The 25,239-nt window shown below is 52.7% G+C and overlaps 1 protein-coding gene across 1 annotated transcript in view; it reads right to left on the reverse strand.

The window, feature by feature from the left end:
* SDK1 (sidekick cell adhesion molecule 1) overlaps positions 1 to 25,239 on the reverse strand; it is a 323,826-nt gene that overhangs the window by 210,081 nt on the left and 88,506 nt on the right. The window lies entirely within an intron of this gene.

Genomic DNA, 25,239 nt, shown 5'->3' on the forward strand with positions numbered 1-25,239 from the left:
GTCGGGGGCGTGCAGGAGGCAGCCGATCAATGACTCTCTCATCACTGATGTTTCTGTCTCTCTCCCTCCCTCTCCTTTCTTCTCTCTGAAGTCTTAAAAATATATTTAAAATAAAATAAAATATAAAATAAAATAAAATAAAATAAAAAATAAAATAAAATAAAATAAAATAAAATAAATAATAGAAGACGCCCTGGCCAGTTTGGCCCAGTGGTTAGGATGTCGACCTGAGGACTGAAGGGTCCCGGGTTTGATTCCGGCCCAGGGCACGTAGCTGGGTCGCAGGCTCCATCCCTGGTTGGGCGCATGCAGGAGGCAACCAATCAATGTGTCTCTCTCACATCGATGTTTCTCTCTCTCCCTTCCACTCTCTCTGAAAAGCAATGGGAAAAGTACCCTCGGGTGAGGGTTAAAAATAAGTAAATAAGTAAATAAAAATATGAGAAAAATACTACAGATACAGCGTCCATGAACCCAGGCCGCTCTGAGTGAAAGTGGGTGTCCCAGCACCCTTTGCTCTTACTGGGATTCTGTGTCCCTTTTGCTGGTTAAGGAGGTGGGAAAAGCAGAATTTGTTGAAAACAAAAACACAAAGGTGAGGCTGAGCCCACTCTGGCTGGCGCACTGGGTTTTGCGGGGAAGACACCTTCAGTCCGTGGTCTTATTTCCAAACCCCTGGAGACGTCCTGGCCGCCTGGGGTCAGCGGTCCCCTCGCCACTGTGCTTCCCCACAGAGAACGGCTGTTTGTTCTTAAATCCCAGACAGTCAGGCCCCTCCGGCTCCAGGTAAACTGAGATCTCTGCTCTGGTAACAGAACAGAAAAACCTCTCGGGGGGAACTGCAGTATCATCACCTTCTCCTTCCCGCTCCCTTTCGGAAAGCTTTTCCAAAACACCTTGATTTTCGCACGTTATATAAAATTATCTCAAGCAGTTACTGCTTACTCAGGGTTTCCATAGGATGTATTACAGTTTCAGGTCCCTGTGACTAACTTGCCTCGTTTCTCATTTAAGAAAATGTCTCTATTAGGAAGTTTTCAATTTTTAGTCCCATAAAAACATTTTTAAGAAGTTTTACTACAATATTTATGACTCCTTTATAGATTCCTTTAGAGAACCATAAAAATTATCCCATTTTACTTTAGTATATGTTACATTGGCACCTAAAATTAAATATGAATATTTATTACGCATGAAGTTACACATTTAATAGTACAATTTAAAAACAGTAACTTTTTGCTTTAACATCTGATTTTTGCCACAGTGATTTCAAATGTGCCTATTCTTTCTCAGAAGCATCCTCCAAAAATGCCTGTTAATTCTCTATATTGTATGGCACTGTTTCAAGAGTATTGAAAAATAAAAAAAGTACATAAGGAATAAAAGTGTTAAATTTTACATTTATTGTCATTTATATCTTTAAACTCATTTTTTCTTTTAGTTTTTAATTTCTGTACTAGTTTAAGTTAAAACTCATGAAGAAAACTTATCTACTGCCAAAAACACATCACAGAAATGCCCAAACTTGGGAGACCATTAGATTAATAAGGATCAGTTCCCTAGAAAACTCATCTGTTTCCCTATCGAACTCTTTCTGAACACAATGTTCCTATAAAAAAACCCCACAACCTGATTTTTAAATGAAAATGAAAATATCTGACAGCATTCATCTCAATTTCAAATTCTCATAACTGATGAAGGAACACTTTTTAAAGGCAGCGCAGTGGGAACCAAGGGCCCCTCTCTGAGTCTTCTTTCGGATCAGACCCCGCTCTTGCTGTGGGGCCCACCCCTTCCCCAGGTGGCCGTGGGTGTGAGGGATCCAGCCACATGCCCAGCTCCAGGTTCAGACGCTGGTCCTCAGAGGACAGTAAAGGTGCCCAGCCACGTTCAAGACACCAAGGAATCGGCATGGACCAAAGCTGGCCCAACTGGACCCACGGGGGGACCAGGCTTGGAGACAGAGCCCCTCAGTTCTGCTGGACGCCGGCCAGGAAACATGCTGTCCCGGGGCTGGGAGCCACCCTCCGTGGGAGCCCCGAGGGAGGCAGCGGGTAGGCAAAGGCAGGAGGAGGGACGGAACTGGAGCAGTCACACCAGGTGGGAGCCGAGCTGGAGGCGATGCTGAGAAAGTGAGCCAAGTGGTCCTTCGGGCGACCCTCAGTATGTTCACAGGCTATCCAGTGAGAACAGTCGGTCCCTGGGGCCGGAGCCGGCGCCCGATGTCCTCCGAGTCTCCCCCTTTCGGAGCGGCGGTTCCCCTGGGGAACCGGCAGCACCCGGTCCGTCCCAGCCCTCTCGCCCAGGACGAGTGGAGGAGGCCCCGTGGAGGCCATCACTGGGGCGGGTGCTGGTGACTTCCCTGCTCCGGGGCCACAGCCAGGTTCGTCTCATCAGACCAAAGGGCAGGACGCCCAGTCCCCGCTGGGCTCGGGCTTTCTCCCCTCCAGCCATGAAGGAGGAAACGCACTGTCCCGAGGCTCAGGGTGGGAGGGGAACGGCCTTCGCGTGAGGCTGGCAATGTCAGAGGCAGGGCAGCGAGACCGGAAAGGGCCTGGGTCCTTGACCTTGACCACCCGGCAGAGTGGGTGGACCGTCCTCCTCTCCTTCCTGTCCCCGGGCGTCCTGCTCGACCAGCTCAGGTCCTTCATCAGCTTGCCTAAGTTAGGGTTTCTGTTACCAGAGTGAAAGGCATCCCGAGACAGATCCACGACGGCACGGGCAATGCCGTTTATTGGGGGTAAAGATAATAAAAAAGCATGTGTCCTCTGCGCATAGAAAAATAACATTATATGAGTGTTTCAATATGTATGTGTAGACACAAAATGTTAGAGTGGTCAGCTCTGAGTGGAAAGATTATAAAGGTTTTGCTTTTGCCTTCTGTGTTGTGAAGCATTTCCCATTTTCCCACAATAAACATCGCTTTTGTTATCAGAATAACAATTCTCAAAGTGAACACAAGGGCAAGCTAAGTGATTACAGGAGCAAAGTTTAATTCTTTGCCCATAATATGAACTTGTGGCTTTATTATAACATAATTCCAAGGTACTAATTTAAAACGTACACAGACTGTACAGCAAAATTATAACATTAGAGCCAGAGAGATTTCCCCTTATTTTGACTTTATTAAAATAAATGTATGTATGGTTTTATATAAGGTTTTCTTAGTCTTTCCCATCTTAATTCTAATTTTCAAAATGAAATCTTATAATTCTAGCTTCTAACTCCATGGGATGATAATAAAGAATGTAAGAAAAAAGTAAATACAAGACTTAGTCTGATATGGGTAAAGTGTACCAAGCTCAGGAAAGCGGGGCCTGGATTCGTCAAAGATGGAACCTCAGAGCAGCTACCCGGGGTCTTCGACCATCGGCACGGATGGGAGACACCCCTGGAAGGGGCTTATGCACATGGTGTATGGGGCTGGGAGGGGTGGGGGTGCCCAGCTGGGATCCACAGTGAGCTCCCTGCCACGCCTGAAGGGACCAAGCGTGCCCCGCGCCACCCAGAGCACCTGCTTTCAGAGGCTGACACCGACTTTAATTCTACAAGCGCAAGGTTTATGGCGGATGGAAACAGCCCGTGTGCGCCTCGGCGGTGCTCAAGACCAGGCAGGAAAAGCAGGGTATGTGTTCACCTAACTGCCATGGAAACAGAGCCAGCAACTGTCCTCCCGACTGACTCATGCACCATCCGAGTCCCCAGGCCTGACTCACACCTGAGCCAGGTGCACAATGCCTGTCCCACGGGGCTTAGATCTGGAGGAGTTAAAAACCACGAGAAGTCACAGGAAACCCTTCAGTAGCTTCCCCTTATTAAGAGTGGTGCGGGCCACAGGCAGGCGTCGGGGGGTCCCCAGGTTTCCTGACTTTCAGGAAGAGGTACGTTTCCTTGTCATCAGTAAGCACCCTGACCTTGGACACTCTTAGCACAAACCGGAGGGTAACACGCGCACTGCCGTGTAGATTATGATAAACGTTCAGTGAAGGTTCCCTAACACAACACAGGACGTGGCCCATACAGCAGGCAACCAGAACTGGGTCTGAGGACTTACTGTCGCAAATGCTAAAGCGGCAGCTGATCAGTTTCAACAGACATCCAAGGACGTTTGGAAAAACCCAGTGCAGAAAAATGCAGAACACTTGTTAAGCCCTTAAGAAATAAAACCCACTTAAAACATGCTCCATTTTAATGAAACAACTTCTGAATGAATGGTTTGGTTTCAAGGTTCAGGGTTTTGAGTATAATCTGGACCTCAGGCCTCTCTGTTTTCATTGTTGTTGCTGTTTGTTTTTTAAATGTTTTGTATTGATTTTAGAGAGAGAGGAAGGGAGAGGGAGAGGGAGAGAGAGAGAGGGAAACATCCATGAGAGAGAAACATCACATCAATCAGCTGCCTCCTGCATGTCCCTTGCTGGGGATCGAGCCCGAAACCCGGGCATGTGCCCTGACCGGGAATCCAACCGTCACCTCCTGGCTCATAAGTTGATGCTCAACCGCTGAGCCACGCCGGTCAGCAGGTCTCTCCGTTTAATAGCAAATTCAAGGCAGACAACGTCAGCGCTGATGGACTCCCCCCGCGTGCACAATCACGAGAACTAAAGTCGCCTCCCAGGAGACTGGCAGTGACGGGTCTCTGGATACTCAGCAGTTACGGCTCCAGAACGCCCCGCTCACTTCCTCATGAAGGAAACCCCTGTGGACCCCCTGCTCTGGGTGCCGGGACGGCTTTCGAGCAAGTGAAGAAAAACCCGGGAGACCTTTCTCAAAATTTCAAGCCAACAGAAACGATGGGGTGAGCTGACTGAGTTGGTTAATGGGCTCAGGCAAGCTCAGCACGGACCACAGGAAGTCGAGGGAAGGGACCGCGACTCGGCACCACCGCACAGGGAGGCAGGCGGCGGTCAGGCCGGAGAGCCCTGGCTGCCCAGAAAGAGGCAGCCTGTCCCGCGGCAGGAGGACGACTGAAGGCGACCAGAGAGGGACGACACCAGAGCCAGGCAGGGGCCGGTCAAGCCCTGTCTCCAGGCCAGTGTAACGCTTCACTTTAGTCCACGCAGGGACTTTCCCTATGGCGTGTGTAGCTAATTCTATAAAGGTAAATGTATGGAAAAACAGAATTAAACCTGTATTAATTCTCCAACGTAATTCTTCTATTTCACCCTAACTGTGAACTAATTCCAGATACAACGGGGTAAGTTGTACAATGGGATTTCTAAAATGGTAACTTGCTTAAAATCGTTGGGATGTGAACTATATTCAGACACACACGTCCTGCTGGAAACCTGCCTCTTCTCGGCACGGCCGCCGTGTCCTACGTGGAACCAACCCTCTTCCTCCAGGAGAGACACTCCTGACGGGAGGTAGAGAAGAAAGGACATCGCAGGGCAACTCAATGTAACTCCTAAAAGAGTCATTTCAGCAGGGGTTTTGCCCAGAAGTGGATTTATTTAGAGCAGTGCTTCTTACATTTTCTACGTGGTTTTGAAAAGGCGTTTTACACTCATTTACACTCACCCGGGGCTGTTTGCTGTTTTAACGGGCTGCTCCAGAGCCAGGCAGGACCGAAGGGTTGTACACAACAGAACCAGGTGAGGAGCTGAGGCTGGGCTCAAGTTTGGGCATAAAAATAGCAGGCCAAGCTTTTTTCCTACTAAAACAATTTTTTTTTTTTTTTAAAGAAGAGAAAACAAGACTTTGAAAACCCTGTTGAATACATGTACTAGTTAGGTCTTTATGTCCTGAAATAGTGGGACTTACCCAGAGTGAAAAAACCCATTCAAACCAGAAACCACTGAAAAAACGGCAGGAAGGCGAATACAAAACAGACGTGCACCAGAGGTGGGTGACGCAGGGGCCCTCTGTCCCCGGCGTCCTCGGAAGCAGCGGGCAGGTCTGAGACAAGCTCATTTGTACATAATATAGTAAAAATGATACATAATTAGGCCAAAAATTGAGTGAGTGTTGGTTGCCATGGACGAGTAATACAGTTTCCCCCAAACGGAGAGGGCAGCAAGGCGAGCGCGGCTGCCAAGCTCGCGGGTGCAGAGCACTGGGAGCAGCCCTGGGCCTCTCGGTCATTCCCAGGCCGGGCGGGCGGGTGGGGCCCGGACGGGGCCATCCCTGCGTAGCGGGGCGAGTCAGGAAAGCCACAGGCTGGAGCTCAGGCTTCCAGACCAGCCGCTCCTCCCGTGTCTCACTTCCTCCCCTTCTGGGGAGGACAGAGGGTGAGCACCGGGCAGGGCACCTGCCCAGCTCCCTGTAGTGCCACCTGCAGGGCACCTGCCCCGCTCCCTGTAGTGCCACCTGCAGGGCACCTGCCCAGCTCCCCGTGGTGCCATTTGCAGGGTCCTGTCCTCCCCATGGTGCTACCTGCAGGGTCCTGTCCTCCCCGTGGTGCCACCTGCAGGGTCCTACCCTCCCCGTGGTGCCACCTGCAGGGCCCTGTCCTCCCCCAGGGACCCAGCACAGGAGGTGCTGCCCTGAGAGAGATCTGGCCTCTGAGAGCCAATGATGGCAGGCGGGCTGCTCTCAGAAAGTCCTTCCCCTCCCAGTCACTCAGTGCGAGGTCCTCTTCACAGGCATGTGATTATTACAAAGTGCTCCACTCTCTGCTACGCTCTCTGATCACTGGGGGACAGGCTGTGCCGGGAGCCACGAGCACCTGGCTGGCCACGGCCGTCGGGGCCTCAGGTATCACAGCTGGTCTGTGGGAACGTCAGGCCTTCCAAATGGCCTGGAGGGAAAAAAAAATAAGAAAAGCCCTGGTCGGTTTGGCTCAGTGGTTGAAGTGTTGGCCTGTGGACTGAAGGGTCCCAGGTTTGATTCTGGCCAAGGGCACACACATACCTGGGTTGCAGGCTTGATCCCGGGCCCCAGTTGGGGCCTGTGTGGAAGGCAACCAGTCGATGTGTCCCTCTCACATCAATGTTTCTCTCTCTCTCTCTCCCCCTTCCACTCTCTCTGAAAAAAATATCCTCAGATGAAGATTAAAAAAAAAACCAAAAAAACCCCACCAATGGGCCTGGAGAACACGTGCTCCCCAAGCTCCAGAGGAGAGCTCCCGCTCAAGGACAAAGTCCTCAACATCAGAGATGACGACCTATCTGGGAGATGACTCGTTTCTCTGGACTGCCTTTCCTTCTGGAAGCACCGGCTCCGGGCCTGGCGTCCCTGTGAACAGACTTACCCAGCACCCCCGAGCTGGCCCTGCTGTCACTCAGCCTGGCCAACGAAGGCAGGGGAAGGGGAGAATGCTGAGGACCGAGAAACGCCCTCATCAACAGGCGGGAGCTTGAGGCGGGAAGGTTAGCATGCTCCTTGTTAACTGTGAAATGAACCTAGGTTCCAGGAAGCCCCCCGCCAGGCTGGGCCGGGGACCAGGAGGCCGGCACCCCTGACACCTGTACTTGGAGCTACTCCAGGGGCCGCGACCAGCGGGTCCAGCTGAACCGCGATCGTGGCTGGGAGCCCGGCACTGGATGGTGTCCAGAGCTCTGCCGCCTCCCTGCTCCTTTCCAGCAGCTGGGCGCGTGCGTGCCCTCGACACAGCTCCCCGAGACTGACCCTTTGTGCACCCCACAAAGCGGAGCCCCTTTTCCACTCTCCTCTGCTAAGCTGCTACTCTCCCCCCTCCCAGTACTGACAGAGCTGACTGCGAGCACTTTCTGCTCCGCATGCACTGCTGACTCGGTTGGGACAAGGACAGGATGGAGGGGCCTGCGCGGGGTCCCTCCCTGGCGCTCCCTGCTGCGCGCCCTGAGCAGCGCTCAGGCCCTGGTCTGTCCATGGGGATAGCAAGGGCTCCCGTTTCAGTGCTGGCATGAGAAGCTAATGAGGCAATGTGCAGAAACTGGTTAGCAGGGCACCTAGCATCATGGTTACCTCCTGCCACTATGCCCATTTCAGACAGGAAACCAAGGCTATTAGAGGTGAAGTAACTTGTCCAAAGTGGAAGAATCAAGAATCGCATTCAGACCCCTCCACCCCACCCACCCTAAAGGCGGCACTGTCCCCTCGAGGCCCCGCACCCTAACTGTGCCGCCTGCCCCCCACCAGGCCCAGCTAGGTAAGAGCCAGAGCGGTGCTGGAGGCAAACCTGGTCACAGCGTCCAACGAAGGGCCTCAGGCCTCTGCCTCTATCTATCTCTGTTTGTCAGTCTGTGTGTCTTCATGTCTCTCTCTGTGTCCATGTCTCTCTCTTTCCCTCCCCCCCGCCCTCTCCCATTTTGCTGGGACTCCCATCTGGTCCCTCAGTGGCCCAGACCGTGCCCAACTCTCAGCCTTGACGAGGGAGCAGGTGGAGGGAAGAGGGAGCGGTGACGGCCGTGCGACCAACTCCCATGTGTGACGTCTCCAGGACACCTGCCCCACGACGTGCCAGAGCTTGACAGGGGCCCCTGAGCCTCCAAGGTCCACACGTCGGGTTCCCTGCTCTCCCAGCAGGACCCCACGAGCAGGCCCTCTCGGCCGCTGTTGAAGAAGCCACCTTCCCCACCAGGTCAGGGCTACTGAGCCCGTCACAAGCGGCAGAAACAGGGGACCCGGGTCGGCCGTGACGATCGGCAGAGGCAGTGTTCCTTCTGGAGATAGGAAACGACTTTTCTCAAGAACTCTGAACTCGGGACTTTCTGGAAAATCCTCATAATACCCTTTGTGTGGAACATTGGGATGTGTCTAGAATGAGAAATGCACCGGCGGCTGCGGATTCGCCCGGGTGCGGTGACCTGCCCCAAACGCAGCCATAAATAATTGAAAGAGGACCATTTGGGGAAAGTGTAAGTATATTGAGGACATTATTAACCCTGACAATGGGCCTGTGGGACCCGGCAGCTTGCGTGTCAGGAGCCATCGCTCACGGCGCCCACACGCCCCCGAAAGTAAAAGGAGGAAACCAGTAAACATCGGAGGGTAACGGTCGCTTTCCCCCGCGGCCCCTCCCCGCCGCTCGTGTCCGAGACGGGCGGTGCCACCTCTCTACCTGCCCCATCGGTCTCAGGGCTGCAGCTCAGGCGGGGGGGCTGCTCCCGGGCCTCACCCGGCTTCTCACTGTGGTCTTGGGTTTGCCACGCGCCGCGGGTACTAGCACCCTGGCCCCAAAGGATGCAATGCGCCAGGCAGCTGGTGCTGAACCGAACAAAAGGCCACAGCCAACCCTCCGCCAGAGCCCCCCGAGGTAAAGACCTAGCAGGCGCTGAGGGGAAGCCGCTCCTTGCAGGTAGAGACACAGCACAGGTGAGCGGCCCGGGCTCCGTGGCCCCTCTTACCACATGGCTAGCATATGACCCTCCTTCAGGTCGGCCAGCAGGATAACGGCCCCCAGAGATGGCCACGTCCTAACCCCCGGAACCTGTAAATGTGTCACTTACGGGGCAGAGGGACTTCAAGGACAAGACTGAGGTAAGCATCTCGAGATGGGGAGAGGATCTCGGATTTCTGGGTGCGTCCAAGTGATCACAGGTTCTTTAAAGTAAGAGGAGTCAGGAGAGCTGGAGCCAGAGAGAGATTTATGGAGGCCCCGCTGCTGGCTGTGAAGGTCAGGGAGGGGCCATGAGCCCAGGAAAGCAGGTGCCTCTAGAACAGGGGTGGGGGTCATCCAGCCCATGGGCTATACAATCATTTGGCCTCACCACAGAGAAGCAGTTCCAGGCATCACATTAGGGGTGAGTTCATTAAATGTTTGACCAAATATAGCAGGCTAAATTTTAAGTTGATAATTTTGTATGGCCCTCGAATGATGTTATAAGTATCCAGATGGCCCTTGGCAGAGAAAAGGTTCCTCACCCCTGCTCTAGAGGCTGAAAAGGCCAGGAGACAGAGGATCCTCAGACCCTCCACATTTCAGCTCGGTGAGACCGAGTCCAGGCTCCCGACCTCCACAACTGGGAGACAGTAAATGTGTGTGGTCTCAGTCACTGTGCTGTTTCAACAGCAACAGAAAACTCCTCAGGAGCCCTGGTTCTCAGGCTCTCCTGTCTTTACCTCTGAGACGAGACACCCTGCCTGTCTTGTAGAGGCCCTGTGTGTATAAAGTCTGACATTTGCGGAGCACAGGGCCTGACACTGGAAATATTCAACAGGGCGCCTCTCACAGTGACACCGGCCAGCTCAGCTCATGACAAGAGGGACTCAGAGCCGCCTCTGGTGGGTACTGGCTCTCGCCCATTCATTATGGTGAGAACAGGAGAGAGGATTTTCATTCAGAAGCATTTTAATCTTTCTCTTGCTCTTCTCGCGGGGACCTTGTCAAGCAGGCAGAGATCTGGAGCAGGTGGAGGGCCTGGGAATTCACAGTGAGCAAGAAACTGAAGCCTAGACTAGCTCCAGAGGAAGGGGGGAGAGCGGCCGGCTGGCTGCCAGGCAGTCGTGGGGACGGAGGAGACAGGTGTGAGGACTGCGGAGTGGCCCCGAGTTCTGCGGCTCCTGTGAGACTGGGCGTGGCTGAAGCTGCTTTGACATTTCTTTTCTGGAAGGGCTGTTACATTTTTTGCACCAGATGTGTTTCATGCATTCATTTGCTCACCTGATAAACAATCACTGCATCTTCCTGGGGAATTTCCTGGCAGACGAGAGACTATCAGCGGGTTTATCGGTCGCCCTGTTCCAGGGGCTGAGTTCAGCAGCCCACGGCAACGGCTACACGTGCCGGCTCTGACCCCGCACGCCAGGCTCTGCTCTCTCAGCGCAGCTCCGCACAAAGGAGCCAGCGCCGTGGGAGACATGGGTGATGGGGGGTCCCAGCAAGGAAAGGTACAAACGAGGGGAGAACATCCCGCACCTCATGGGAAGGGAACAGTGAAAATGAGGACCTAGAGGGTGAACTGAAACGAAGGGACGCAGGGACGTGGGAATCAGGGTGACGAGGCTCCTGCTCCCCCCACAGATGACGAGTTGAACAGGCACCGCGACCGCCGCCTGCAGAATCCTCCGTAAACGACAGAAACGAAGGACCCGCTGATACACGCCACCTGGATGCAGCTCAAGGGCACTGCGCCGGGTCAGGGAAGCCAAGGTCAAAAGGTCAAAAGGTGACACGCTGTACGATTCCACTTACATGACGTTGTTGAAATGACACAGTGACAGAGATGGGAAACAGGTTAGTGGCGGCAGGTAGGGATGCGGTGGGGAGGAAGGCGGGTGAGTACAGAGGGCGCAGGAGGGGGTCTCAGGTGGGGGCACTTCTGCGTCTGGATGGCGGTGGTGGGCGCACGAATCCACACGCCCTAGCGCGAGACCACACACACTGCACACGCGGTGCCCACGCCAGTCTCCTGGTCCTGATGTTGGACTGGAGCTGTGTGAACTATGACCACTGGGGGAACCCAACGTGGGACCTCGCCGAGTGAGTTTCCCAGATTTCTGTGAATGTACAATTATTTCAGGTTAAAAAGTTTTAGAAGAGAGAGGGGAGGGAGAGACTCAGGCCAGAGAAAAGAGAAAGGAGGGACACTCCCAATCCACTCTCTGGGGTGGAGCAATTTGGAGGCTGAAACCAACAGCTGTTCTCTCGCCTGGGACACACCTGCGGGTCAGTGGTCAGCTCCGGCTGCAGTTTCTAGGGGAGATGAATGCTGGCATTGAGGACGGAGCAACAGGACAGGGCAGGGGACAGGAAACCGGGGTTAGAGGATCCGGGCAGGGAGCGCCCAGCGCAGGGCCCCAAGTCCGGACAGGCAGGTGTGTTATAGGACGTCAAAGGCGAAGCAGGCACAGCCACGGAGACAGGCAGATGGACAGAGAGGAGCTGGGAGCAACTGCGCCACCGGGAACCTTCCAGACCCTGCTCCCGAGTGGCTCTCCCGGGAAGCCCTGCCCTGAGGGCCCCCAGTCCCTTCCAGCTCAGGTCTGGCTGGGTGCTCAGACCCTCGGGGCTGAGGAGGGGAGAAATGAGAGGGTCTGGGTGCAGGCTGACACTGCACGATGGAAATGCATAAATTATGGGAACACAGCGACTAGAGCTCCAAAAGCAGAGCTGAGGTCACTCAGTGCTTTTACGAGAAGGATTAAACAGTTCGGCAGACTCCACGGGTCACGGAACAGGTTCATGCCTTTAACTGTGACCTTGAGGCGACATTGAAAGAGAATAAATTACATGCACCGCGCTCCCAAGAAAAGCAGAGACATATTAAAAAAGTTTTCATTAAAGCCCCACAGAGGGGAAAAAGGTCGTGGTGATAAAAGATTACTCTCGGCTACTAAAAAAGAGCCTGTAATACGAAGCAGCTAATTATACAATAACCCTCAGAACTGAGAAGTAACGTGTCTTTATTTTATCAGCATCGGCGTCTCCCTCGCCATGGCTCGGGCCACGTTAGCTCTGCTCCCGGCGTCTCGGGGACGCTCCTCGGCTCACAGTGCGTCTTGGTCCCAACAAACCACCAAAGGCGAAAATCCCGTGAGCGGGAACCGCCTTCACCACCGCGCTGCGGAGCGGGCTGCTGACCGCCTGCCGCGGCTGCCTGGGGCTGTGGGTCTCGGACAATGTCCAGCATCACATCTCGGCAGCCCGGGAAAAGATCAAAACTCAAAATCCAAGCAGAGCTTCTACCAGATGGGAACTGCTCTCACACCATAATGAAGTCAAAGATCACACGTCAAATCGTCATTGGTCGGGGGCCCTCTATAGTACAATAAAAGGAATTTGCTAAAAACTACATTTCATTGTGCAAATATCTGAGTTTGAAACACTTCACTTAACTGGGTCGATAAGAAAGGAAAGCTAAAGGGAGTTAGCACCACCTGAGCCAAGAACTGTGACGGGGCGAGTGGGCTGAACCCAGCGCAGACCTCGCGGGCCTGCTGGGGCACGGGGCTCCCACCGCCTCCGCAGGGCGGAGAGGCACCTCGAAGGGCACAGGGATTCTCTCTTCTGCTGCGGGGGAGGCGTGCGTGCAGGCCTGGCGCAGATGAAAACTGCTCACTGCTGGAAGTTATGAATCATCTGGTGAGTGATCTCAGAGTCAACGGCACCTTGCTTTACAGAAGAAAAGATATCTAACTACTTGTATAGTAAAGAGAAATGCTCATCCCCAAATAACAGGAATACAAGTGCAGATGTGTCACAATTCAGACACCAAGTTGGCTAAGAGTTGATGGAAGGAGAGATTTAAAATATAAGACAACAGACTTGCTACGTCCCCTGGTAAGATTAGACTCGCAGGCTGGAAGCCGTCTAACGGTTCACGGGAATACAAGGCAGGAAGCTGGCCACACGGAAGCGAGCTCAACCATGAGGTTGGGGACTGGGGGGGGCCCACACCCCTGCCACAGTCCAACCAAGGGACATATGGATGCAGTGCGTACACCTGAAGGAACCTAAACAGTTAAACAGTTTTGGGGAAGATATTTTGTTCCATCTCATGGAGACAACAAACCAAAACGTCTCCCAGAAGAGAAAGAAAAGTGTAGAATGTGCTAGAAAAATCATGGACCAAGTGCCCATTTTATGCCCATTTTATAGTAACTTAGTAAGTTTTAAAACAGATTCAAAAGCAGGTAGTTCCAACTTTGCCTTTTTGAGGAACGTGCACTGGGGCGAGGGCAGAGAAGGGTCACGGCCCACACCTGTCCATTTTAGAACAAATGGGTCTCACACATTCAGGGGCCTTCAGCTGGAGAAGCCAGGAAGGGTCTCGCAGGAACACCTGGGAAATGACAGGCGGACTACACTCCGCACAGGAGAATTCCTGGACCATAAAGACAGCACTTCTTTCCAGATTTAGTTGCAAAATTTAACAAAATTTTAACGAACATTCCAATTTAAACTTTCTGAAAATGGAAAATAATTTTCAAGCTTGTAAAAAGAATAAAAAAGTAATAAAAACCCCAAAGTTTTTAAAAGGAGACTAAACATGAGGGACTTATCCTAATAGTTATCAAGTGACATTAAATCTGTACTATTATAAATAACCACTGAATAACAGATAATTGAGGGGGGAAAAGATTAATTTTCCTCACAGGAGAATTCAAACTAATAAATGTAGAAGTAATGAGCAAAATAAAAAAAAATCACCCTTAGAAATCCCCAGAAATCATGTAGCAGGCAAGATCCACTGGTGAGTGCTAAAATTAGCGAGCAGAACTTTAGGGAGAAACAGGGTGTCTGTATAAGTGCAAAGCATCTACTCAAAACCCGTAGCAGTTGTCGGTGGGGTGTGAACTCACGTGATCTGTCTCCCTGGTAGGTGGAGCCGACCCTCCCCTTGCACGTGGGCTAGACTGAGAGACTCGCTTCTGAGGACAGAGGGGGAAGAGGAGAAGCGGCGGCTTTCCAGTGACAACCTGGCGACCCACCTTGACCAGCGAGCAAGCCTAATGTCACTGGTAACCAGGACGCTGACATCACGGGCCCCTGATAGGAGATGAGTTCGCCTCTCTGGGGTTCTTCCCCCAAATCTACAACCTCAGCCTAATCGTGAGAAAACCCGAGACAAGACAACCTGTGGGACACCTCACAAGACAGCTGACCGGTGCCCTTTGAGAGCATAAGGACATGAAAAGACAGGAGAGACCAGGACACTGTCCCTGGCAGCAGACATGACAACTGAATGCAATGTGGGGCCTTGGACTGGGTCCTGGAGCAGAAAAAAGGCATCGGGACAAGAAACTGGGGAAAACTAAAGTCTCTGGTTCAGTTACTAGCCCGCAGCAATACTAATTTCTTACTTTTGATGGATGCCCTAGTCACCTAAGACATTAACGTTAGCGGAAGCTGGGTGAGGGAAGACCAGAACTCTCTCACAGCACTTTTATAACTCAAATTATTCCCAAATAAGCATTTTCAAGTGAAATTGAACAGAAACAACTAAACATTGACATCTGTACAGAGCAGAGAGCCTCAAGAAGGCTGTAGCTTATATAAATGATTAATATGAGATAAAGGAAGAGCTATAAACCAATAGGGCAGGAAGAGATAATTCAACAAAACACCCCCAGCCAGCCATTCAGAAAAACAAAATTTAGATCCTTACCTCACGCCACACAGCCACATAAAATTCCAATGAGATTTTCCAGTGGGAAAGAAATAACGGAAAAAGACTTTAAAAATTAGGATATGTACACCATAGGATATCACACACACATTTATTTTATTTTTTAATTTTTTAATCTATCTTTATTGATTTAAGAGAGAGAAAGGGAGAGGGAGAGAGATAGAAACATCAATGATAAGAGAGTCATTGATTGGCTGCCTCCTGCACGCCCCCTACTGGGGATCGAGCCCGCAACCCGGGCATGTGCCCTGACCAGGAATCGAACCGCGATCTCCTGGATCCTAGGTTGATGCTCAACCGCTGAGCCACACTGGCTGGGCTGACACAATCATTTAAAAGGGTGAATCAGAGCTACACAAGCCGAGTTCAGTGATATTTGGTAGGTACCGCTGAGTATGAAAAGCATGATCCAATGAAAAACCAGTGACAATAAAAATCACCTGTGTGTCTGTGTGTGCGCGTGTGCATGTGCATGTGTTTACATGGCACTACGTGACTACACAAGAAAGAAAGAAAAGATACACGGTGGGCTGTTAACATGGGCTGGGGGAGGACAGAGCAAACGGGAAAGGAGAGGAGAAAGCTGAAAGGAAGAAGGAAAGATGAGCTTCTAACGAAGACGAGATCACGTTGATGCATGTTTAAAATTACGTGTGTGAGCACATGCTTAAAGGAATCCAACAGTCAGGATCACACTTTACAAAACAGAAGTAAAACACAGGCAAGCCCCCACCTAACTGCAGGACACAGATGCTTCTCTGAGTATAAAACTAGGTAATAACTATCAGAGGAAGAGGCTAATAAACGACTACATCACATCTATAATTCTACTTTACGTACAAAACAAGGAAATGGAGAGGCAAACTCGCGAAGATGTGTAAAACACACAGAAGTTTGTTAAAAATTAAAAGTGAGTAATGCGCATCTGAATAGTGCTCGGCATTAACAACAGCCCAAGGACAGCAAACAGGAGCCCTGAGCACAGTGCACTGGCCCTTTGCACTCCCGAGGCTGAGCTCCTGGACTGTGTATGTGTGTGTCTGTGTGTTTTTGTACGTGTGTTTTTGTGTGCACGCGCTTACACGTGTGTGCATGTGTATGTATATTCATGTGCATGTTTTTGTGTGTGTGCATTTGTGCTTGTATGTGTGTGCATGTATGTGTGAATGTGTATGCGTGTTTGTGTGTATTCATGTTTGTGTGTGCATTTGTGTTTGTGTGCATGTGCGTGCGTGTGTGTGTGTGTGTGTGAGTGGCAGGGGTCAGGAAGAAGTAGTTCGTCCTGGGCATTACTGCAGGCTGCCGATGGGGGTGTTCTGGGCGGGGTGTTGGTGTGGGAGAGAGGGAACCGGCACCCTACGGGCCAGCAGCCTCTGTCTTTCAGGAGCTGTTTCCCTCGAAGCGTGAAGGACACCACCACCCAAGCAGGGAGGTGGCCTCAACACCAAGCTCTGAGACCACTTCTGTGTTCTAGGACCGTCTGGATTAAGGAACCTTTTTCACAGCCAGAGACATCTCCCTGTCTCTACTGAAGCCTCTCCCGCCTATCTGGTCGTCGGTGGCACGGGTGTCATCTCTCTAGCATCGCCCCCACTCCATGTAGAGACCTCATCGGTCGCCCCTGACCCGCCTATCCAAACTCCGCTCTCCCTTCACTTTACGGAGCTCCTGCCCAGCCTTCGATCACCCTCGTCTTCCTCTCCCACACGCCACCAGCAGCGGAGCGTCTGCCCTAAGCCAATCGTGAGAGCCGAAGGAAGAAAGGACAGAACGGAACTGTGGGGTCATCTGGTTTCTGAGCAGGTGGCCAAGCGCACAGAACAGCTGGTGGCTATTAGAGCCGAAGGTTACGAGTTCCATTTCTTAGCCCCCCAGTGATGGCCACGTGTGCACCTGATCGGGAATCGTTACCTTCCCAGGAACACACTTTACGAGAGTTAACATGAGGTTTACTGGCCTCACTGATAGTGTCCTGAGTATAATCAGTCAGCTTCACCGACTTTAGTACTTGGCTCCAGGAAGAGCATAAGTGGGACTCCCCATCCCGGGGCTCCCCCATCGCCGTGTGAACGGGGAAAACACGGCCTGTCCAGAGCGATGCTTCAGAGGGGGCTCATTTCAGGTTCGCCCTCAGCTCTCCATCTCAATTTAATGTAAGCCCCTTCCCACGATAAATGAGGAGGAGAGGGTGGCAGCCGAAAGGCAGGCCGCTGACACCCAGATACCGTGGGGAAAAAGGCACGTGGCCCCAAGCAGCCAGGCCCCTCCTTTCGCCCTTTCCAGACACCGACCTCCCCGGCCCACGTCTGAAGGGGTCTGTGTGCTCTATACTCACATCCAGGCCCTCGAATCCCCCTGTGCCATAAGCTCACAGAACGAGCTACAGGACCTAAGTCGGCCCCTCCAGCAGCTCTGCAGGAGGTGCGGGGGTGGTGGGCTCACAGCCAGGTCTCACTGGGCCTGCCGGCTGGTGGCGTCAACTCACAGACTCCACATCCAACATCCCTGCAGGGAAATATCATCACGGCCACCACACGCTGGGCCCATCGCGGCGTGCTGCGGGCCGAGGCAACGGGGTGCCTGCTGATCAGGTCCACCTAGGGTGCCCGGACGCTTGGGGTGGGGGACAGTCTGCAGCCCATCAGCTGTGCCACTGACTGGGACCAGTCATCTGAGCTAACAAAGGCTCCATCACCACCTGAGCAAAGCAGTAACGACGCCTCTTAGGATCCTCTTGATGCAGGAAATAAATGCGCGACCACATGCGAAGCTTCCACGGAGCCGGGCATGGTTCACGCCCACAGTGATGAAAACACCACAGCTACCACTGCGTTCCAGCAGCCCACTCATCTCCACCTGGGGAGTGAGGTGCCCAGGAACTCACAGAGGGCCACAGACAGAGGGCCAGTCACACGGAGGAGGGCGGGCGACACCCAGCCCGAGAGCGGGTGGGGCTCCCAACGCCAGGCCCGGCTGTACGCGGCCACCTTGCCTTTGCTAATTTCTTTCTTTTATTTTAAAACGACATCCAGCCTAATTGAGTATAATGGGTGTATTAAAATCGTTCTTTTCATTAAAAATAATCTTAAAATAAAAAAGGAGCTGAAACGGGAACGTTCACTATGAGATTCAGGAGGAGCCTGATGTCCACACGGCGATGTCGCACGCTCCCAGCTGCAAGCTGACATCCTGTTTGAGGCCCTGTGTACATCTGAAAGAACCTGTAACAAGTTTAAAAGGAGGTGAAATTGTAAGGTGAACTTAGGCATCCAGTAGGGGAATGTTATAAAGATAGTGCATTTAGTAAAATAAGAGAAGTTTGCCTTGTGCCAAGTCTGGGGACCCCCCTCCCGAACACAGGAGCTGGGGCACCCTCGGGGCCGAGGGCTCAGCCTAGAGGACTCCAGGGCTCTCCAGGGAGCAGGCGGAGAGGACCCTGTCCCTAGGCACGCCTGTTATGACTTAACTGGGAGGAGCCGGCTCAGGCTTAGGCAGATGCCGTGGCTTTTCTGGGCTCGGGGCTCCGCCACTGCCTTCTGTGACCCTGAATAACCGCCCGCGCAGCCAATAAAGACTCGCGTTTACACCTTAAAGCTCACCTCCGCACGCGGCGAGGGGCGGAGGAGGGCAGGGTTGACAAAGAGGCTGTTCACAGCTCCTCAGCTCTAAGGAAACAGCAAGACGATGGCTGCAGAATGACAGAGGACACAGAGGCTGTGAAGGGCAGAGGCTCGAGGGCCCACTTCACCGTGACCACAGGGTAAGAGGCAGGGCTGTCAGGTGCCAGGAGCCGCTCAAGAGCTGAAGTGACTCCACTGTGCGCAGAACGCTCAGCGCCGGTCACGCCCCTCGCCGGGCGGGCTGTTCTGTGCGGAGCATGCGGATCTCTGAATACACAGCTTTGCTGCCCCTTAGAAAATGGGTCTCGTGTAGCCGATCACTCTACTAATAATGGTCCTGTCTTTCCAGGGGACTGCAAGAGGACAAGATTTAGAGCTAAGAAAATGGATCATTTATAGGATCCTAAGGAGTGGAGTGGGGCCCTCACATTTAGAAATGTGTGTTTGTCTTTTACAGAAACAGACCAAAATATTGATCCTATGGCCTTTAAAAGCCTCCATAGTTTTTGCGGGACGTCTGGGTAGGCGGTTTTCATGAGAAGCATCACTCTCCTTAATGGTTCTGATTTTACCTTCGTCCATGTGCAGAACCGCGGACCCTCTGCCCTTTTCCCGTGACCCCCCACACAGTCCGACGCATCACTGTGAAGGAATCTTTTCCCTCCCATGTTTGTGAGGCTTGAGTTATTACAACATGAACATCTCACTGTTTCAAAGCTACAACTAAACGCATTCACTAAGCTTCTACGTTGAAACTGGGATAGAATGTGGCCGGAGGAGGTTACATGAGCCAGGACCCAAGAGGAGCCAGCAGTGGTCCTGACGCTCAGGAAACAGCTCGGCGGGAGGTGTACGGAGAACCAAGCAGGGTGGGTGAGTGGACGGATGGACGGACAGACAGATAAATGGGTGGATGGATGGATGGACGGATGGATGGATAAGTAAACGGATGGATGGATGGATGGATGGATGGATGGATGGATGGATGGATGGATGAGAGAGAAAGAATGAGACATTCGAGTTCCTGATGAGGGACATCCAGTCAGGCAGTGGCAAAGAAAGTGAGAACATAAAATACCCGGTTTGGACAGTTCACTGACTCATCAACTCAGAGAGTCAGCTCTTTGCTGGGCCTGCTTGGCTGGGGAACAGTGAATTAAAGATGTAAGACAGAGACATCCTAGGAAGGAAAACCAGAAGGTGATTCTCCCACAGTCACTAGAAATAGCTGGAGAAAGGGAAGAGGGAAGCAGGAAGGGGCGAGTGGCACAGGCAGGCACAGGTGCTCTGTGGGGAAGGGGTGCAGGGCTCCCTCGGGACTCTCACTGGTCAGTGGGGGCATGGAAGTAGGAGTGTGGGATAGCCTAGAGCCTAAAGCAGTCCCAGAGGCTTAGTTTGGGGCCCACACATGTTCTAGGAATCTTTGTGCCACGTTTGTCCAAAGAATCCAGGACTAACTAATGTCCCAAGGGCGCATCCTGAAGTCATCACCTTTAATTGAGGTAATTTCCAAATTGATTGCCCTTCTAGTGATGGGGACTGGGAGGCTTCCTGCAGTCGAGAGGGCACTTGGTGTGAGCCTCACATTCCCCTTCTCCCTCCCCACCCAGGGAGCTACTGGCATCTTCCCACTCAGCCTAAGCCTGGGTCCTGAAGGAATGGGACCAGGGGCATCCCATCAGCGGCTGGAAGGATCTGGGCCACTGTGCTGCTCTGGGCTCATGACCAGCGGCCTGGAGGAGTGAGGACCCCCACCGGCATGAGGTCTCCTCGTGTTTGTACCATGACCTGGTCCAAGTAACGTGGCTTACCTACCGCCCTAGGCCACCTGGAGCCCCGACATCTAAATCACTCAAGCCCGTTCCCAGGAGTGAAATCGCTCCGGGCTCCTGTTCCACCAGCTGCCGTCCTCCTGGGCGGAAGGGTCCGGCGCGTTAGCTCCAGCTCACCGACTCTCTGATGCCCCCTAGCCTGGCCCTTACGGCGTTTCTGTTTAACAAGCATTTACACACTGTTTACTGTATGTCAGACACTGTTCAACTTTATGACTACAAAACGATCCTTATAACACCCTGGAAGACGGGAAGTTATTAGACACTGAGAACAGAAAGGGAAGTAACGGGTCTGTGGGCATCCGGCTCATACTCCGTCCATCTCTGCAGATGACCAGAGCGGCCCCCGGGCTGACTGCCCCTGGCGGGCAGCAGGGACACCCCACTGGTCCCGAGGCAGAGGCCCCGACGAGGCCACCCCTCGGGGTTAGAAATGCTTCTATGGGGGTTCGCAGGGCTGCTGAACGGACGAGGGACAGTAGGGGAGAGGGTGCATCACGGCTCTGCCAGGTGGTCACCTGCAGAGGGGCCACGAGAGTGGATCTCAGAGCCAACTGTGCTGAGGCGAACGGGCCGGTATCATACACAGAAAGGAGCCGGGGCAGGGCCCGCTGGACGAATGCACATCGGCACCCGCAGGAGGGAGTCTCCGTTTAGGGAAAGGTACTTTGGGAGTCGCTGGGGGAGAGAAATTGAGGGAACTAGAAGAGGTGTCACCTGCCTTAAAAAACTAATGTTTTAAACTGGTTTCTACAAGTATTTATTTCTTCTCTTCACATGGTTCACCCCCAGGGCACGAAGATGCCCTCTGCGCCCGCTGAAGGTCAGGCAGGGCACGTTCACTTAGCTGCGATGCTCCATCACCTCCCCTGCCTGCAAATGAAATAAGTCGTTTCTCTGTACTTGCTGAGTTAACGTGAACTTAGGCGCACGGAGTTAGAAAAGAGTTTCGCGACTTGTGACCAGCATGCGAACGAGGCCAGGAGATTAAAACTACGTGGCAGAGGCCGAAGGCTCAGGCTACACTGCGGCAGACAAGGGTCCCTCCTGCGGTTCAGAAAAATGATCCCGATCCCAAGTCTTTCCTGGGATGGAAGGACGTCATGACAATGAACATACACACCCAGAGGCCGCATGTCCTGTCTGCACCTAGAAGCAGAGGCAATGCTCACGCCGGCCACCCCCACAGTGCACGGGACACGGGACATGGGACGAGAACCATGTTCATGCGCCGTCTCGCCTGTTTTCCATGTTATTTTTATTTATTTTTTAAACCTATCTTTATTGATTTCAGAGAGAGGAAGGGAGAGGGAGAGACAGAAACATCACTGATGAGAGAGCCATCGATCGGCTGCCTCCTGCAGCCCCCGGCTGGGGATCGAGCCCGCAACCCGGGCACATGCCCTGACCCGGAATCAAACTGCGATCTCCTGGATCCCAGGTTGACATTCAATCGCTGAGCCGCACCGGCCGGGCTGTCCTTGTTAATTTTAAAACAGCGTGACGTGACTGGCCTTCTCGTGACACTGCTTTGCGGCGAGGCCGGAGGGGGCACGGGGCGCCGAGTCACGGGCACCGCTGGCTGCGGGCTGCCGGTTCACACGGGAGCTTTGTCAAAGGAAGGGAACTGAAAGGGCCGGGACCAGCTGAGTGACCTGGTCCCCCCGCAGGGCCCAGCGCACACATTCCTCACACATCAGACAGATATGGACCAAAAAGGTATTTACTGTGTGAAGCTCCCTGTTGTCAGCCAGCCAGATGGTCCTGACTCATGCTCACGGCTGGGGCATGGATGTCACTGTAACCAGAGCCGTCGACGGGATCCTCTGTGCGTCCATCTGCGCTCCCCCTATGGAGAGGTCTGAGGGTGTCGCTGTGTGACAGTCCCGGGCCAGAATCTAAGATCCTGAACCTGAACTACTGGGCATGTTTTCGGTGGAAAGGAGAAAGACTAGACAGTGGTAGTGACTTGAGGAGGGGTGTTTCCATCAGTCACTGCTCCTGTTCTAGGGCGTGTGCCCCGAGACTGCTTCACCCATGACGAGTGGACACGAACACCCGCTGACGAGACGTGAAGTGGGCGGCTGGGGGGCTGTGCGGAAGGCAGCCTGGACGTGCAGAATAATTTCCCAAAAGCGTGTCTCTTCCCACCCGCAGACAATGACTTTAAGAAGCCCTGATGCCAAGTCTGTTAATAAAATACTTAATTTGCAATGTTGCTCTACATTTTCTTGTCTATTTTCACATTTTCTAAGCAGACTGGCCTCAGCTTCTTGATTATATAATGTCCCCCCAGATGTTCGCTCAGCTGGATCTTTTATTTTGAGCTGCATTAAAGGTAGAGAGACGCAGTGTGAAGACCATCCACATCCAGGCACGAGAGCCGTTTTCATTCACGGACATTCAAACCAGCGGTCTGCTCTGGCCAACGGTGGCCTTCCTTGTAGACGCGTTTGTGGGACACTGTCCTCCACACTAGAAAGATCATGTGCTCACGGACCAGAACCAAGGACTGCTCCCATCTCCCGTCCGTCTTCAGTCCCATTTGAGATTCGGGGAGCCGGGGTGCAGGAGGGATGTCTGCCGGGCGGACCCACCCGGAGGGGGCGGACTGTGGCCCGTTTAAATGCCACCAGAATCTAAGAGCCGAGGAGAGACACCTCGGCTGACTTTGACTCTACTCATAATTTTCAGAAGTTCTTGAACCAGAGGGTAAATCTAGTCTTCAAGATAGTGTATTTATTATTTATATCAATCAATTTAAAATAACATAGAACAGAAACTGCAGGATCCTTAGCAAGTGATAAGAGGAGGAACAGCAGTAATTTAACGCTGTCTTTGTTCATTTCTTCTTCCCCTAAGGCGTGCCAAAGCCGCTGCCACTATGGAGCCCCCGTCCCGTGAGGTGTAGGGGGCGTTAACCCCACAAAACTGGTGGGCCCTTTAGTCTGAGCCATGTAGGTGCCTCGTGGCGCGGTGGGTGAGTCCCCGCCTGAAGACCACGTCGCTGGCAAGGCGGGCGGCCTTACTGTGCAGCCACCGAAGCAGCTAAAGGAACCGCCCGCAGGGCCCTCAGCTCTGCTCAGTTTACTTTAAGCAATTAGAAAGTCCTCATTTTGGCTACGCTGAAGTTTAAAGTCAGCCGCCCCGCTGAGTCCTGTTACGATGAAATATATTCCTGGATATTTATGGATCGTACTAGGTTCCTATTTGATCTAAACAGACTTCAGCCTCCTAGAAACACTAGAAACAGGTGATGGGCTTGACGGCAGGGAAAGACAACACACGCTCATGCTGTCTAAGCGTAAACACAGATGCGGGCACATCCTCTGCTCCGATGGGCAGGAAGAGCTGGTAGATGAGACACAGACACAGATAAAGGCCACAAACCCCCACCCAGCCGGCGAGCGAGCCACGCAATGGGAAGGGGGTTTCTCAAGGAGGCTCTTTGTTCGAAGCCCAAACACCCGACGAATGCAGTGTTTTAAAACCTAAGCCCCGAGGCTTGTTCTAAAATATAGCGTTATGTTGCTTCCTCAGGTGACAGTTCCTTGAGGAAAGTGCTAATAAAATGCGGAGCAGTGTTGGTGCCGAGCATCCTGGCCTCAGTGACCCCTCTTTCCTGCCGGGGAAAACACACTCGCTTAGAGGGAGGGAGGCTTTCAGAGTGTCCACCACAGGCAGTCACAGAGGTGGCGGTCACCACGGAGTGGAAAGTACATGGTGCCACTGATGGCTTTGCACACGGTACTACGCTGAGCGAAATACGCCAGTCAGAGAAAGACAAGTACCACATGATCTCACTCATACGTGGAATCTAATGAACAAAATAAACCGATGAATAAAATAGAGCCAGAGACACAGAAGCATGGAACAGACTGAGGGATCTCAGAGGGAAGCAGGGGTGGGTGGGTGGGGAGAGATTAGCCTAAGAACTTACATGTACATGTGCATAACCCATGGACACAGACATAGGGTGGGGAAGGCCTGCAGGGGAGGTGTGGGGTGGAGGGGATCAACGGGGGAAAAGGGACATTTGTAAAACTTTCAACAATAAAGATAAATAAAAATTTAAATCACATGGCCCTTTCCTGAAAGGAAGGCTAGAGAAGACCCAGAAAGAGTTCGAGCTGCTTGTGTACAATGAGATCCTATGAAAGGCCAGCTCCCAGCCCCTGCTGTCCTTCCTGGGCAGGTGTGGTGCTCTCACTGCTCAGAATTGGGGTGAGGGGCGACCACGCCTCCTTTTGCCATCGCCGCGACCGTTAGCAGTGCCTCACCAACACCTCTCGGCAGAGTCCCCGAGCTTAAGATAATTATTGCAAGATAATTAATAAATGCATCTTGGAGGAAGGCATGAAAGGCTGCGAGCTGGTGGTCAGTCCAAACTCTCGGGACCCCCACTGCAGCCTCGGCCCAAACGTTCCGGCAGTGGCCCTGGGCGGACCCAGGTGGCAGAGGAGCCCGGGGCTGTCGCAGGTCCGCCGTGGCGGCTGAGCACAAGGACGCGCGGCTCAGATCTGGTCCCGCTGCGCTGCGGGTGTGCTCATTCACATCAGAGGCTGTCCCTCACCTGTGAAATGACAGCCACGCCACCTGCCCTGACTACCTCACTCTGACAGCCACAGAGTCGCACTCAACCATTAGGCTGTTTGTGAAAAGGCTTAGGAGTGTCTATAAGCCCCGTACCAGTCAGGGCAAATTAGCACATGGCCGTCTGAATATAAAGGGTGGGCCAAAGTCACTTGGAGGTCAAACTTGTGCTGCGTTGGGGTCTGCAGGTAAAACATTAATTTT

Source organism: Miniopterus natalensis, chromosome 4 (assembly GCF_054644295.1).
Source record: "Miniopterus natalensis isolate mMinNat1 chromosome 4, mMinNat1.hap1, whole genome shotgun sequence".
NCBI classification, from domain to species: domain Eukaryota; kingdom Metazoa; phylum Chordata; class Mammalia; order Chiroptera; family Miniopteridae; genus Miniopterus; species Miniopterus natalensis.